This window comes from Jaculus jaculus, chromosome 13, assembly GCF_020740685.1.
Source record: "Jaculus jaculus isolate mJacJac1 chromosome 13, mJacJac1.mat.Y.cur, whole genome shotgun sequence".
NCBI classification, from domain to species: Eukaryota; Metazoa; Chordata; class Mammalia; order Rodentia; family Dipodidae; genus Jaculus; species Jaculus jaculus.
Window position 1 is genome coordinate 3,456,298 of NC_059114.1, and position 16,556 is coordinate 3,472,853.

The following is a 16,556-nucleotide window of genomic DNA, read 5'->3' on the forward strand; positions in this document are numbered from 1 at the left end:
GCTGCTCTGGCTTGTGGGTCGGGTGTTAACTCCGGTGAAGAAAGAGGAGATAAAAACTGAATTTCTTCATCACTTGACCTAGAGGGAACCGGCAGGACATCGGAGTAGGATGGTGGGGAGATGACATGACATGGGAAAAGGGAGCAAGACTTCCAGGAAACGCATTCCCTCAGTATCCCCAGTTAACGCTGACCATACCTCTTAAACATAAATTTAAAGAGCACACTTCCTTAATTCTCACAATGTTGGTGTGTTTTTCTCCTTTTCCTAAAGTTCAAACCTGTTATAAGCATAGTGACTCAGGTCTACATGTTGTCAAAACGTTCGTCCTTCGAGCCGGATTCGAACCAGCGACCTAAGGATATCCAACAATCCACCTACAGTCCTCCGCTCTACCAACTGAGCTATCGAAGGGCACGGCGTGCTTCTTCCTAAAATAGGTATATCATGATGAAATGTATTCTGATGGTAGCCATATTCAAAAAGCAATATACTCAGAGGCTGGGAAATATGCTGTAGAGATCCATGGGTATACTGTGTTTATATATCACGGGCATTATAAATGAGGAAAATTACTCGGGTTGTATAAGATATCAGGAAATTTACACATGTCTCTAACAAAATCTCTACTAAGAAGCTATGTCCTCCACCACCGGATATCTACTCGGATGCAGCCAATCGTGTCCTGCCTGAGGCTTTCTCTCTCTCTCAAAATTGTGCAAGAATTTGTGTGTGTGGGGGAACTATACGGTTGTGTGCAAAGCACAGAGCAAGAGAAGAGGGGAATTCCTGGTTGTAAACAGTAGAGTCTGGGAGATTCTTTGCCAAAGTCAAAAGTTAATGACTGGAAAGATTTTGGTGTGAATTTAAAGATATTCCTTATCTTCACCCCGCTAGAAACTTAGAGGTGGGACAATTGAACACCAAACCCAATGATACTGGAAGCAAGACCAACCAGACACCGTCCCACGTGAGACTGAGACCTCCCCCCACTCAAAAAATCACCACCCAGGTTTAGTCATATCAGAGCACAGCAGATGAATCCAGGCTATGCTAGTGGGTTCATTTCTGTCATTCCACTTCCACGAACGCACTCCTAATCCTGTTTACCCTTGGAAAGAGTAAACAGAGGCCGAACTGGGCAATTTCTGTCCAGGAATAAATAAAGAGAAAGATGGTGACAGGAATCGGGCCAAGGAGGCCATGAGCCAAGTTTTAGGATAAGGAGTTTCCAGGTACAATTTGAACATTGGAGTTTTGAAATCTCTGGGTGAAGATAGTTTTGGATATCTGGGGCTTTCTGTTGTTCCATATGAGTTTGGAGGCTGATTTTTTCCCCCTATCTTTTTGAAGAATGATGCTACAATGTGCATTGGTGTCGAGTTGAATCTGTACATTGCATTGGGTAGCATGGCCATTTTCAAAGTATCCATGGAGCATGGGCAGTCTTTCCAACTTTTCCGGCCCTCCTCAAGTTTTCTTCAGTGCTAGGATTTCGTTAAAATCTCTTGCCTAGAGAGCAAAGAGTCTAGTCGTCTACTTCCTGCCAGCCCCAATTGCAATGGATAAACACGGAAAAGCCAGCATTAATGGATCTTGGAAAGACCTGTATGGATGTGTAACACAGCCCAGGACAGAGTCACGTTTGGGGCTTGTGTGTACTTGAGACGGCGTTACTATGCATCCTGGACGGGCCGGGCATTCACTAGGCAGCCCAAATTGCTGAGAACTTGAAGCAGTCCCCCTGCCGTGGGCCGCCGAAAGCTGCGATTACACGGCCTACACCCAGAATCACTTCTTTTCCATTTCAATTTCTATTTTGCCCTAATTTCATTGAGGGTTTTTGTTTTGTTTTGTTTTGTTTTTTTAAATAGACATTGAGCCAGTCATGGTGGCTCATGCCTTTAATCCCAGTACTCGGGAAGCAGAGGTAGGAGGATCTCTGTGAGTTTGAGGCCAGTCTGCTGACTATAGAGTGAGTTCCAGGTCAGCCTGGGCTAGAATGAGATACTACCTCAAAAAAAAAAAAAAAAAAAAGGCATCGAATATTGAACTCACATAAGGAAATCCCCCCCTTCTTTTTTTCTGTAGTCTGAGGGTGGCCTTGAACTCACGGCGGTCCTCCTGCCTCTGCCTCCCAAGTGCTGGGATTAAAAGCGTGCGCCACCACGACGGGCAGGAAATGTCTTTCTGTGGTCTTTCAGGGAGAAAAATAAATAAAAGCAGCTGGAGGTGCAGCGTGAGGATTTTCTGTGTCTTTCCATGAGTCGCCTTGTTCAAAACCAGTTCCTGTTGAGCAGCGCCTGACGGTACTCGACAGGCCCAGTAAGGAGAAGATCCAATTACTTACTTTGCCATTTTGCAATGACTACGGGTCTAGACTGAAAGCCATAAATAAAACCTTTTTTTTTAGGAAAACAATATATATTTCTTAAGGCGGTGAGAATCGAACCCAAGGCCTTCTGCGTGCTAGGTAGTACTCTACCAGCCGTTTGCAAAATATTTACTTTAGAAAATTAACTTGCATAACCCTCTAAATAAGGCCTTCAGAAACCAGAATTCAGCGACATTTAAACGCGGCGGATGCCCCCTCGCGGCCACCAGCGGCGGTAAAGACGCAGCTGCCAGAGTCGGCGAAAGTTTTAGGGGTGCGGGAACTGGTGGGGCCAGAGCCTCGTTGCGTGGGAAATCTTTTTTTTTTTTCCCCTGAAAGCTCGGTTTCCTTCCTGGGCTGGTCCACCTGCATCCTCGGCTCTCCCCCCGTATCCTTCATCACTGAGGGCGCGGTCGCACCCTCCTTCCTGCTGGCCAAGCGCAAGAGTGGACACAAGCAGCCGAAAGGCCTGAAATCGCGTCCGGACGCCAGGCCCTCGGGTGCACACCTCAAATGGGTGGCAGCGGCGGCCAGCGCACCCAGGTGGGGAATTAGCTCAAATGGTAGAGCGCTCGCTTAGCATGCGAGAGGTAGCGGGATCGATGCCCGCATTCTCCAGTTTTTGCAGCTTCCGTTGACCGCGGCCCTTTGACGTCTTGCCAAGACCTCGAGGAATTTATTAATAAGGCTTGCAGTCTCCTTGTCTTCAGTGCTCCGTGAACACGGCTTTGTCGTCTGGGATTCCCCCTCACATATTTTCTGAGTTGTGGTCTCTTCCCTTCGTCATGGGTCAAATTATCATTTTTATTCACAGACTCTATTTCCCATATGACAGTCCATTAAGAACTCCTGAAGGTCGCAGCCGCAGCAGACGCCCTCTCATTTCTTGGAGACAAGGTTTGTTGTAGGCATGCTTGAGTTTGAAGTTTTTGCTTGCTGGGTGGATATTTTCCGTTCACTCTCCCTGTTGTGGAGCCATTTCGCGTGGGACTCAGGATGCTCCAAGTGCTGGAATGCTCAGAAAATGTCCTAATATATAGAAAGAAATATGGGACTCTACCTTGGGCTGGACCGCTTGAGGAGGAGCCTAATCCAGGACAAACAGTATGTAAGACCCAAACGTTTATGTTGGGGAAAAAAAAAATTGGAACTTTCCTTACCTCCAACTTGCTTTTATTTAGTTTTCTCTCTTTTGGGGGGTTGGTTCTAGAGGTGAGGACTCGCTCTAACCCAGGCTGACCTAGAATTCACTTTGTTAGTCTCAGGCTGGCCTCGAACTCACAGTAATCCTCCTACCTCTGCCTCCTAAATGCTGGGATTAAAACAAATTTGCTTTTAAAACACAAAATGACCGATGGCTGCCAATTTAACCCAGTCTCCACCCTTAACTTTTGAGCGCGAGCTCTCAGACCACTGCTAGGGCCCTCTGTGGTGTAGCCGTCCAGGGAATTCTGACCCAGACCAGAATTTGGGAGTCATTTGCCCAAAAAGTAAAAGTGCCCAAGCACAGGAAGGAAAATAGAAGAGATTGCCAGACACAAAAGGCCTTGCACTTTTGTGCACGGTGATCTAAGAGCTCTCATTTACTCTGATATTTCTTGATCTAATTTCTCTGCCAAAGACGAGGGGAGCTGTTGCAGTCAGGTTCGCACTGCTGGCAGAAAACGCCCGACCAAGAGAAGGTTATGGAAAAGAAAAAAAAAAAAAAAGATTTATTTTGGCTTACAGAGTCGAGGGGAAGCTCCATGATGGCAGGGGAAAACGATGGCATGAGCAGAGGGTGGACATCACCTCCTGGCCAACATCCGGTGGACAATAGCAACAGGAGAATGAGCCAAACACTGGCAAGAGGAAACTGGCTATAACACCCATAAGCCTGCCTCCAAGAAAACCCTGCCTCCAGGAGGCGTTAATTCCCAAACCCCCATCAGCTGGGAACCTAGCATTCAGAGCACCTGAGCTTATGAGGGACACCTGAGTCTGACCATCACAGGAGCTGAGATCACATTTCTGAGGAAGGGGTTAATGAATTCAATGAGTTTGAGACAAAGTTACCAAATGCATCCTACCCCTGAGATCTCTATGAAGTGAGGTAATCCCCTAGCCCCCTCCTCCTTAAAATAACCGTTTCTCTTCCAGCGGCGTTTTAACCTTTACAGAGATTTATTTTTTTCTAAATCCACCACCGCGTGAGTCTCAAATCCCACGTGACCAAGCATATGCGAGTTAGAAAACATCCCCAGGTGATTCTGAGACGCACCCTATTTTCTCAGCCTGTTGAGGAAAGGGGGAAGCAATCGTCACCACGACGCAATTGAGCGAGGCCAATAGCCCCAGCTGAGCCCCGTTAGTCCCGCCGCGCACCGAGTCTCAGCTGCTGACAACCGCGTGGCCGCAAGGGGGCGCGCGTGCCGCGCCGATAACCGGCGGGAGCGCGGGGTCCCCCAGCCGACCCTCCTCGGGGCGGGCTGAGCCGGGGAGACGCTTCGGCGACCCATAACTGAGCTGGTGACCGACCTCTGGCTCGGCACGTGGAGGACTCATCTGAAGGTGAGACGGTGTGATGTGCGGGGTCGAAGCCTGATCACAACCATTAAAAGTTGTTACAGAGTATAATTGCTTTTAAACTTAGACTCACGGCGCTTGGAGAATAGAGTTCCAGGCAGATTCCAATAACGAAAACGGAGTACAACTGTAACGGAGACGGAGCGGGGACGAGAAAAAAGAAAAAGGTGAACTCCTTCGAGCCGGATTCGAACCAGCGACCTAAGGATGCCTGAGAGCGACCACTACAGTCCTCCGCTCTACCAACTGAGCTATCGAAGGATTCACACGAAGCGCTGCAAACGCTGGGGATGCCATGTCTGCGTGAGGTTGGAGACCCGTTTTAATCGTTTGCGCAAATGACCATTGCTTTCTGCATTTCCCATCGCCTCTCTCTTGTTTTGTGATCCATCCTCAAACACCTGGTACCTTGGACAGGAAAGAAAACCGCAGCACCGCTTCTCACGTGTCTGCAAAAGGAAAATAAAACAGAAAAAAAGCGGCTAAAGACTCAGCAATGGACAACTTTTATTGTTAGGAATTTAAGCAAACAATTTTTACCTCCACTTAAAAACAAGATTTAAAACGCTTTAGTCTTCAGTTGCAGTGAGACTCTTGGGAGGAAGAGGAGGCGCATACAAGATGTCTTTTAGTTGATTTAATTAATTTTAATTTAATTAATGTCCCTACAGATAAACCAGATCATAACATTCAGTCTTAACTTTAAAGAAAACGATCCACGTAAGTTATTTTTTTTTTTAATTATCAATTTCAACACGGGGTACAGAATACTATTCAAAAGGAGAGAGAATAGCACACTGGGACTATAGAGTGCGTTCCAGGTATCCTGGGCTAGAGCGAGACCCTACCTCCAAAATAGATATATACCACACACACCAAAAAGACAATAATATTCAAACGCAAGTTAGTTTCCCAAGGTGTTGAGATTCCTTCAAATTCTCTTGAAGGTCCAAATGACCTTTTCCTGTTGATGACGTATCTGACATCAGAAATCTATCTCATCCCTCAGATTCCATCGAAGATGATGACGTCCTCTACACGCCGGCGTCACACACAGCCGGTCCGCGGTGGACCTCGCAGGCCATCATTAGGAGGAGTGTTCGCTCGTTTGTGTAGGGTCGGTTGGTTGCTTTTCCTGAACAAGAATACAAATGAGGCTGTTAAGCACTTAAAATACCTGAGAGGGACCAGCCTGAGTAAATTGATCACGACAGCCTATCTCCACCTCCGCAGGGCCTACTGATTGAGCCTATCGGGTTGCAGACGCGTTTACTGAGGCTGCCTCTGTCTAAATGCACTTTGGGAACTCACACCCACGGCGGTCGTCTAAGTGTCAAAGCAGCCCTTGATCCCTGTCCCGGCTTCCTGCAACAGCTGGGGTTGCAGGCGAGCGCCAGCCAGGCCCGCTTGCTCTGCCTAGGGCGCCCTTACAGGCCTCCCAGCACCCGGGGGCCCGCGCTGAGCAGGTGCCAGCCCTGTAGCGAGACAGAGGCCTGCTAACAAGGACTGGGCCTACGAGTCTGTGAGTTCCTCACCTGTTACCTCTCCAATAGCTGAGGTAAATGAGGTACATAGTCATGTGAGCAAACATAATAGCTTGGTTTCTGAGTTCCGACAGAACAGAGAGACAGGCATATTTTCAATTCCTCAGTCCCATCATCATGGTCTATTTTCCAGTCACGCACTCTGACAGAAGGTGAGGATACAGCCGAGGACTTAATTTTTGTTGTATCATCTTCATTACCTAGTAAGTATATGCCTCTTCTGCCCTTCCTTCCTTCCTTCCTTCCTTCCTTCCTTCCTTCCTTTCCTCCTTTCTCTGTTCCTTTTCTTTTTCTCTTGCTCTGTCCATTTATTTCAACCTTTCTTTTTTCTCTTTTTCTTCTTTGTTGATCTCTCTCCCTTTTTCTCCCTTCCTTCCTTCTTTCATTGTCTCTCCCTTTCTTCCTTTCTCTCTTTCTTTCTTGGTTTTTCGAGGTAGGGTCTCACTTTCAGGCTGACCTGAAATTCACTATGTAGTCTCAGGGTGGCCTCAAATTCACTTCAATCGTCCTACCTTGAAAAACCATTTATATATGTATGTATATATGTATGTGTGTGTGTGTGTGTGTGTGTGTGTATTTATTAATTTAAAAGAGAGAGAGGGAGAGACAGATAGAGAATTGGCTTGCCAGGGCCTCTCTAGTCACTGCAAATAAACTCCAGACACATGCATCACCTTAGCCATCTGGCTTACATAGTTACTGGCAAATCAAACCTGAGTCCTTAGGCTTTGCAGGCAAGCAATTTAACTACTCAGTCATGTCTCCAGTCCTTTTTCCTCCCTCCCTCCCTCCCTCCCTCCCTCCCTCCCACCCACTCACCCATCTACCCATCCATCCAGGGTCTGGAGTGATCAAGACCATGCAAAACACTCTGAGGCAAAGATGAAAGCTTTTATTCGGTGTGGGGGGCGGTGGGAAGCACGAGCTGCCAGGACTGACTCTCAAGAGCGGAGCAGTCAACTCTGAGGTGGCTGATGGTGGGCTGTATAGAGCTCTTCAGCTGGGGGAAGGTGAGGAAGGGAAACAGCTAGGGTGAGACCAGAACAGTGAGCAGACGACTTACAAGATAAGGAGGCAGGAAACCATGACCTGGGGCATTGTGAGGCAAGGAAGGGATGGATAATGGCTGGGCTCTTTCTTGAGGAATGTGGATAATCCACTTCCTTAGGTCTGTTGCCATCCTGCTGTCCTTGGTGACTCCATTTTGGGAACCTGTCCCAACCTAACACTTCTTTCCCTCTCTCTCTCTCTCTCTCTCTTTCTTTCTTTCTTTCTTTCTTTTTCTTTCTTTCTTTCTTTCTTTCTTTCTTTCTTTCTTTCTTTCTTTCTTTCTTTCTTTCTTTCTTTCTTTCTCTTTCTTTCTAGACAGGGTCTCACTGTAGCCCAGGCTAGCCTGCAATTCAACAATTCATTCTTAGTTCAGACTAGCCCCAAATTCATAGCAATCCTCCTGCTGCAGCCTTCCAAGGGGTGGGATTACCATTGCTGGCCATGTTTTCATTTTAAATACCTAGTACTGAGGAGGACCTGATAAGAATGCATTCATCTGTCTGTGTGAGAGACCCCTTGCCCTCTTTCAAGGAGTGTTGGGGAACAACCAGGTTTCAAGGGGGCTAAGAAAGTTACTCCTTTGGTTAAATCCATCCACTTTGTGTTGAGGTCTGCCCTCAGCCTCATGGTGGACATGCTAGCAATACTTGCAGAAGTCCGGAGTCCATCCCGCTGGTTTAAGATACAGGATCATTTGCCAAGCCACAGGTGCCATTATTAACCTGGAGAAAGTATAGAAGAGTTCTTAAGTGACAATTGATCAATGTATTAGGCCACGTCCTTGTGTTTCTGAGTATGGGATCATGAAGCTGGTGTTCTCACGTTCAAGTTGTCTTTAACTCCAATTCCAATCTTCCGGAAAACCTATGGACTCTGCCTTCCAGATGGGCCTGGGAATCAGGCGGCTTCTCACCGAGTTCCTCCCTGGCTACACAGCAAATGTGACACCAACCTGAGCTGCGTGAAATCCTGTGGGAAGAACGAGAAAGGGAGGCCGGGAGGAGGAGACAGAGAAGGAAATTAGTTGAGAAGGGGAAATGTAAATCATAAAATATGTGGAGCGAGCGCGTGTTACTAATTGAACGCCGCGTTTGCATTCTTAGGGTTTCCTCACCTTTCACCTGTATAACGAAAAGGAACAAACCAGAGGAAAATGTTTCCTTAGGGGAGCAGAGTAACCCCGGGTGTTCTTCTACACTGCAGAGGGACCTCGCAAGCAGCCGCCCGGCTAGCTCAGTCGGTAGAGCATGAGACTCTTAATCTCAGGGTCGTGGGTTCGAGCCCCACGTTGGGCGCTTGTATTTTGCTTCTCCCTCGACGAGGCTTTTACAGGTCGCTGTGGGTTACTTATCCTCAGACAAGAACGTGGTTGCTAGCCATTAAGAACCATCTTCAGAGATGACCGCGTTTCGCAATCGCGAAGCGCACGCGAGCGACCCCCGGTCTGCCGAAGTCAGCGCCGGTGACTTACCAGGCCTCGCAAACTCAGATGCTCAGACCAGGTGCCAGGGCTCCAGCCCGCGCAGCTCCGGAGGCTGGTGCTCTGCTTGGGAAACAAGGTCCTCGGTGCAGAGAAGGACGCGCCCCGAGCACAGAACGTCGCGGGGCTCTGGGGGTCGCGGCTGCACTTGGCATCAAACAGGTTGTCACGAAGGCGCCGTGGGAGACGAGTCGCGTCTCCTTCCAGTTACCTGCAGTGCACGAAAGCCGGGGACGACCCTGCTTCTTTCGCTTTCCCCTCCCCGTGCCGCGCGCTGTGACTCGTCTCATCAGCTAGGCAGACACAGAAAGGAGAAAGGGGGGATTATATTTTAATATAAATTATCTCACAAGCAGTAGAATATAGGATCCACTGGGCTTTGTGTTGTTTGCTTGTTTCTGGTCTCAAGCGAAGGAAAACGTGCACGTTATTCCTCTATTTTGACCAGAAGAGATTGCAAGCCAAAGAAGAAAAAAAAACACTGGGGGGCAAGTGCATTTGTGAAGCCACCTTCGCACTTTTCACTGAGCTAACAGCTGCAGTTTAAGCTGTCCGCGAATTTTGAACACATTTGGTAAGTTGTTTAAAAAGAAAAAGTGGGCTCGTCCGGGATTTGAACCCGGGACCTCTCGCACCCTAAGCGAGAATCATACCCCTAGACCAACGAGCCTCTTGCGCTTGCGGCCCATTCAGTGACTTTAAATACATAATGAGGCCTTCTGGTTCCTTGCGACCGCGCGTAGCTGGCGGTGACGTCGTGCTCGGAACGCCGTGCGGGGCGCGTGACTCGCACCCCCGGTGCCCACGCGGGCGCGAGACTCCATCCGGGCACTTTCCGCGGGGCGCCCAGGTCTCGGGTCGTGAACGCGCACAGGGGCACGAGGCGGGATGTGTGATGAGAAAGTCGGCTAGGGTGGAAAGAAGCGTGATGGGAGGGGAGAAGGGAGGTAAAGGGCCTCACTGAACGAGCCGTGTTGACACAGGGTCAAGGAGATTATATATAAAGGGGGTTCTCCCGTGACATGCAAAGCTGAATCCCCCTACATTTCCTAGGGCGAGCGACTACTCGCAAAGTGCCAGCCGTCATTCTGGGACAATGTCGTTTCCACTGGGGAATTTTGGTCAGTTATCGCAAGAGAAAAAAAGAGAAAAGGAGTGGCCCGTACGGGGATCGAACCCGCGACCTTGGCGTTATTAGCACCACGCTCTAACCAACTGAGCTAACCGGCCAGCTACGCACACTGTGTTTCGAAATTGGTGTAGTAATTTGCTTCCGTGTCTATTACTCTATTCGGACTGACTGGTCTTACAGTGTGCCGGGATTTGTCCTCTTGCCCCAGCCTATCCTGTTTTTATTTATTATTTAATTTTATTTATTATTATCTTGTTTCATTCTATTCTTTTAATTTTATTATTTTATTTAATTTATTTTTGTTCAGTGGCGCACAGGATTAACTTCCTCCCCTTTCCATGTGCTGAAACCAACACGACCTGTCTGGAAGGCGGACCATAGCCACACACGACCGTGCATTAGTGGGTTTGCAGCAGACAGTCTTGTAGATTTCTCCACATCCCTCATCTTCGCATCGGTGTTTCCTCCCCTGCGTTCTCAAACACATGTTTCTCATAGAGAGATCTTAAAACTGCTCGAATCAGTCCTGTGTTCCCTGCTGCGTTATTGACACTTCTGTCCACAAAAGCTAAAACACTGCCAGAGCAAACGAGGGTGCAAGATTTGGGGAGAAAACAAATCTATTGGGTCTGCAATGGCAAAAACACACCTGGAGATGCCGGGGATCGAACCCGGGGCCTCATACATGCGAAGCATGCGCTCTACCACTGAGCTACATCCCCAGTTGCTTGGTTCAAGTCTTTGCGGCTATCCCCAGTTCTTTGAAAATGATTATTATTTTTTTTTAATCGAAGATTAGAAGGACGTTGAAATTAAAGCGCTCTTTCCTTATTTAAACAACAGAATGCCCGAAGTGGTTAGCTTGCGGTATTTCCAAGTAAAGCAATATTTTTAACCCTTGGGATACTTGTCAAATACAATCACGTGGAACTCTGAAGACTAGAAAAGGATGGTGGGACTTTTAAAAACCTGTTCACAAGCCAGCCAATTAATTCTACTTCTCTCAGTGTGTTTTCGCAGAACTTCAGAAACAGCTGGCAATAGAGATGCCAGTTTATCAGCCTTAAGGACAGCTGAGGTCATTACGTCCCTCAAAATGGCCACAGTACACGTGGAAGCGTTTCCATAAGACCTGATTAAAAAGTTACTGTGAAAAAACATTTTAATATATTTTATTTATTTATTTATTTGAGAGAGAGAAAGAGGCACGGGCGGGGGGCGGGGGGAATGGGCGTGCCAGGGCCTCCAGCTACTGCAAAGGAACTTCAGATGCGTGCTCCTTCTTGTGCAGCTGGCGAAAGTGGGTCCTTTGGCTTTGCAGGCAAAGGCCTTAACCGCTAAGTCATCTCTCCAGCCCTGGAAAAAAACGTTTTTAATGTAACTTGTTCCGAGATTAATGAAACTTGAAAAAGTTAATAAATTTCATGAAAAAAAAAATTCAGTTTCTTCAATGAAAAGGGACAGGAGAGGAGGAAAAGGGAGGGTGGCAGGAAGGAGTTGTGGTTATGGTATATCGTGCGTAGGGATGAAGCTTGTCAGCAAAACGTTTATAAAATTTTAAAACAAAAATAAATAAAACCTTGATTTCTTTTCCTTATTTATTTTTTCAAGAGCAGCTGAAGCCAACATCACCGCCCTGAACAGCTCTTCTGTCCCGGTTTCATATTCAGGTGCAGAGTGTGTTGAGGAAAAGCAGATCTGATCGCTCCTCACAGAAAACAGCCAGGGGTCCCAGTTTGTTTGACTTTTTTTTTTTTTAATGTTCTGTTTGGGCCCAAATTTAGATTATTTAAGATACTGATCTGTGACATCAAACCACTGAACATGAGCATTCTGTTTGGTCATGACTAGACTGAATTCTGTATATTATAATGTATAATACTATTTATATGTATACATGTGTGGGTATGTGCATATGCACTATACATATACAGGACATATATGCACAGTATACCACAGTATAGCATCTACACTATATATATCTCCATTATGTAGAAATGGACTGAAATAACAGACATGATTTTTCCATTCTTCCCCATTTTCTTTCTTTTTAATGTTTATTTATTTATTTGCAAGCAGAGGGAGAGACAGAGAGAGGAGACAGACAGAAGAAAGCACGGGTGCTCCAATGCCTCCAGCTGCTGCAAACTCCAGCTGCATGTGCCACGTTGTGCATCTGGCTTGATGTGGACGCTCCCCCATTTTCTTGATCTGTATATCTACTAGTCTAGAACAGTCTGGACCCCTCCAGCCACCTAAAATGCTGCAGAGAACATTGTCAGAAGACAATTCTCCACGTGTTTCATGTGCTCTTGTGGCTTGCTGTTACATAATCGCATAGCTACTAGTCTTAGAAAATGTCCTCAGATAGCACTCAGGAGGCAGAGGTAGGAGAATCATTATGAGTTCAAGGCCACCCTAAGGCTACCAAATGAATTCCAGGTCAGCCTGGGCTAGGAAGGGACCCTACCTCAAAAAACAAAAAAAAAAAAGAGGTACATCCCTGATTCTGAAAATTTACAATACGGGTAGTCATGAGCCCTAGGGGTATAATGTCTGCTTCTGTCTGACTAAAAGTATGTACTGTGCTCACCAAACTGCCTTGGAAGCACGTCTCTTAATGTTCATACCCATATATTAACACTACTCTCACTTTAGGTTAGAAAGCCTTCTCTTTTAAGATGGCAGTGACCTTGGGATGACTCAGAAGGCACCATGGTGCTGAGAAGTGACAGAGGAATGCTCAGCTCTGAAATATCTCTATCACACCTTCCAAGGCTCAGGGTCCATTGTGGAAGATGTGACAGAAAGAATAGAAGAGCCAAAGGAAGGGTAGGACTCCTTATGATGTGCTCCTCCAGACACAAAATGGCCTGGATATCCATGACTTCACAGTGTCTACAAAAGACCATCATAAAAAAAGAAGAAAAGATCATGATATCAAAATAAAAGGGAGACTTATTGAAAGGGGGAGGGGATATGATGGAGAGTGAAGTTTCGAAGGGGAAAGTGGGGGTTGGGAGGGAATTACCATGGGATATTGTTTACAATTATGGAAGTTGTCAATAAAAAATTGTTTTAATTTAAAAAAAAAGCCGGGCATGGTGGCACACACCTTTAATCCCAGCACTCAGGAAGCAGAGGTAGGAGGACTGCCATGAGTTCGAGGCCACCCTGATACTCCATAGTGAATTCCAGGTCAGCCTGAGCTAAAGTGAGACCCTACCTCGAAAAACCAAAAAAAAAAAAAAAAAAAAAAAGAAAGAAAGAAAGTGTCCTCAGAGCAATGGCATTCCTCTTCCAAAACACATTCTGCTGCATGTGCAAGCTCATGAAGTCCCAGTGGTGTTACCCTCTGGGACTGGGAACTGGGGCTGCAGAGCACAGATGAGAACCTGACTATTGCTGCTACCATGAATAATGAACAAGCATCTTTGTTCAGCATTCATGACACCCTCTAACCAGTCCATTTTTCCTTTTGTTGGTTTGTGTTTTTGTGAGACAGGATCTCACATAGTCCAGGCAGGCCTCCAATTCACTATGTCACATCCTGTCTGACCTTGAACTCTTGATCCTCCTGCATCAGTACCCCAAGGGCTAAGATTATAGTCCTGGACCACTCCCACAGCCCTTCTCTGTCCTACAACACTCATCAATCCCCCCACCTGTCTCCTCTTCTTGTCTGGATTCCTGAACCTTGCAGGACTCTCAACAGGACAAGTCACAGGATGAAAGGCACCTTTTTGTTTGTTTGTTGTTTTTTGAGGTAGGGTCTCACTTGAGCCCAGGCTGACCTGGAACTCAAAATAGTTTCAGGGTGGCCTCAACTCATGGCGATCCTCCTAACTCTGCCTCCCAAGTGCTGGGATTAGAAACGTGAGTGGCCCTTCTTGATGTCACTGCTAACCTCTGTCATTTGACAGAGCTGGTTTCCAGGCTGCCACAGCCACGTTTGGCACACAGGTCTGAAGTGCTGCTCTTCTACTCTTGGGCTGCTCTGCCATAGTGGCTAACACAGTGGTTAGTGCCTAGAATAAACTTCAAAAACCAGGATAGAAAAATCCCTTTTTTGCTCATTTCAAGCCAGCTTCTGAGACACTCAGTGGTGTCTTACTTTTCCACAACAGACAGCAACAAGGCACCCTGTGTACTAATTACAAAACCTTTAAAAGAAACACGAGCCTACATTTTTATGACCTTGAAGAAGAGAGGTTTCTAAGCAGCAGTCTAAAAGTGCATGGCTACCAAACACAGGGCACACATCATTTGGCATCTTCAGTGCCCTCCACCATCTGTAACGAGACTGTAGAGGCACCTCTGTCCCCAGCATTGCCAGCAGCTGCCTTCCCCTTTCTTCCTTTGGACAGCTTCCTTCCCTTCTTTGCCGGGGACTTTTTAGGCTGGGACTCTCGTTTTGGGGGGGCAGGCTTGGCAGATAGCCTTGCCGACCTCCTCTGTGGTTCACGCTTCACCTCCGATTTGTGTCCTTTGGCTTCATCTCTTTTGGCCTTTCTCTTGGGCATGGCGGCAATCGTGCCTGGCAGGTGACTGTCTTTCTCACACTGCTTCTGGAAACAGTTCCTTAACAAGACATAAAATATGTCAACCATAAAAGATAATACGGATACACTAAGAAGTGAAAAAGAAAACAAATTATACTACAGTCAATAATTTGTGTATATTAAAAAGATGGGGGGAGGGTATTACCATGGGATACTTTTTATAATCATGGAAAATGTTAATAAAAATTGAGAAAGAAAAGAATTATGAACAGGGCCTATGCATCTCAGGTGCTCATTGAACATATAACTTGAGTGGGCTGCAGAGGATACTACTTGAAATATATAAAATATGAACACCTATGTATTCAGACTGCTAAACTTATAATAAAAGTTTACAAAAGTATATACTTTTACTGATCTCACCTTGAATAAATTATTTCTAATCCTCACACACACACAAAAAAGACGGCGCAGTGGCACACAACTTTAATCCCAGCACTCGGGAGGCAGAGGTAGGAGGATCGCCACAAGTTCTAGGCCACCCTGAGACTGCATAGTGAATTCCAGGTCAGCCTGAGCTACAGTGAAATCCTACCTCCAAAATCAAAAACAAAAACGGTTGGCACAAAGTAAAGTATGCCACCTCCAGGTCCTGGGCGGCGAAAACACTGCCACCACCACAGCGGTGAGCCCCTCCTGCCAGCATGCTTTCTTCCCAGGATGCTCGGACGTATGGAGACTGTCCTGGGGTCAGAAAGGGAGACTTGGAAGGTAATTAACCCCAGGTTCAGGGAGGAGAGAATGAAACGAAACTTCATATGCAAGATGCAACTTACTACCATCACATGATGCCAGCCACTCTCCATCTTCCAAAGCATTACATAGCGTAAGCTTCCGTTTGGGGTTAAGGGAGAAAGATAAGGAAGGTAAGGCTAAAGAAGAAAAGGCAGAGAGAGTGTGTGTCTAAAAGGCGGGGACTGCTCCTGCCTGAAGAAAGGCTTCCAAACTGTCACCCATCAGCTAAAGGATCACTCACGGGGTTGGCCTCGGAATTCAAACCGGAAGGCAGCATTTTTTTTTTCTAACTTTCTATTGACAACCTTCATATATATATATAGATAATATACCATGATCATAATCACCTCCCACCACCCTCACTTTTTCTCCTCCAAAATCGCCCTTCCATTGAAACCCTTCTTTCCAACTAGTCTCTTTTCTGTTTTGATTTCTTGAAGCCAAATTCTTATTTATTCTATCAATGGTTAAACAGAAAGTGGGCTATGTCCACTGACATCAGAGAAGGATGGAAGACACATCCTTGTCACCTTAACCAACCCTGGAAACCCTTTCAGGTCAGGACACCATTGGTCATTTTCTTGAAGATCTTCCCCTAGTTGTTGTTTTTGAAGAGACTACATAGCTAAGGCTGGCCTCGAACTCACAGCCACCCCTCTGCCAAGCGCGGGAGGAAAGGCTGCTATTTTTCATTTTGATGTCGGAAAGCAGGTCAACGTTAGGGAAGCCTCGGGCCTAAGGAACAGCCCAGGGCCGACCTCGTCCAGGCCAGGCCCCGCCTTCGCAAATGCCTGCGGGGCCCGCAGCGGCCGCGGGGAAGCCTACGAGTGCGACACCCCTGCCGTGTCAGGATTCCGCTCCCCGTGGGTCCCCGGGGCTCGGTGGAGACCCAGGCGATCGCGGACACGCGCCCCCAAGGCGCCTACCTGAGGGCGGCGGGCGGCGCAGCCCGCGGTCCGGACACCACCGGAAGTGGGCCACAAGGATGCGCTTCCGTCCGCCCTGACCCTGGCGCGCGCGCACGACGCCGAAGGTTCCGCGCTCTGCACCCAAACTCCGGGCGGCCGCGGATCCGCCGCGAACGGCTCGGGCTCCGGCTGGCAGGCCAGGAAAA

At 47.3% G+C, this 16,556-nt stretch overlaps 1 long non-coding RNA gene and 8 other non-coding genes across 9 annotated transcripts; 3 read left to right on the forward strand and 6 right to left on the reverse strand.

The window, feature by feature from the left end:
- Positions 1 to 327: 327 nt before the first annotated feature.
- On the reverse strand, positions 328 to 414 carry Trnay-gua. Its single transcript is given in 2 exon segments — positions 328 to 363; positions 378 to 414. It is a non-coding gene; the product is annotated as a tRNA-Tyr (tRNA).
- Positions 415 to 2,919: 2,505 nt separating this feature from the next.
- On the forward strand, positions 2,920 to 2,992 carry Trnaa-agc. The gene has a single exon. It is a non-coding gene; the product is annotated as a tRNA-Ala (tRNA).
- A 2,120-nt stretch (positions 2,993 to 5,112) lies between these two features.
- On the reverse strand, positions 5,113 to 5,200 carry Trnay-gua. Its single transcript is given in 2 exon segments — positions 5,113 to 5,148; positions 5,164 to 5,200. It is a non-coding gene; the product is annotated as a tRNA-Tyr (tRNA).
- A 3,555-nt stretch (positions 5,201 to 8,755) lies between these two features.
- Trnak-cuu lies at positions 8,756 to 8,828 on the forward strand. Its single transcript has one exon. It is a non-coding gene; the product is annotated as a tRNA-Lys (tRNA).
- A 783-nt stretch (positions 8,829 to 9,611) lies between these two features.
- Trnap-agg lies at positions 9,612 to 9,683 on the reverse strand. The gene has a single exon. It is a non-coding gene; the product is annotated as a tRNA-Pro (tRNA).
- A 486-nt stretch (positions 9,684 to 10,169) lies between these two features.
- On the reverse strand, positions 10,170 to 10,243 carry Trnai-aau. Its single transcript has one exon. It is a non-coding gene; the product is annotated as a tRNA-Ile (tRNA).
- Positions 10,244 to 10,795: 552 nt separating this feature from the next.
- Trnaa-cgc lies at positions 10,796 to 10,867 on the reverse strand. Its single transcript has one exon. It is a non-coding gene; the product is annotated as a tRNA-Ala (tRNA).
- A 255-nt stretch (positions 10,868 to 11,122) lies between these two features.
- On the forward strand, positions 11,123 to 11,253 carry LOC123454387. The gene has a single exon (XR_006633353.1). It is a non-coding gene; the product is annotated as a small nucleolar RNA SNORA33 (small nucleolar RNA).
- Positions 11,254 to 14,193: 2,940 nt separating this feature from the next.
- On the reverse strand, positions 14,194 to 16,444 carry LOC123454111. Its single transcript, XR_006633161.1, has 2 exons — positions 16,369 to 16,444; positions 14,194 to 14,726 (listed from the first exon to the last, which is right to left on the reverse strand). It is a non-coding gene; the product is annotated as an uncharacterized LOC123454111 (long non-coding RNA).
- Positions 16,445 to 16,556: the final 112 nt, after the last annotated feature.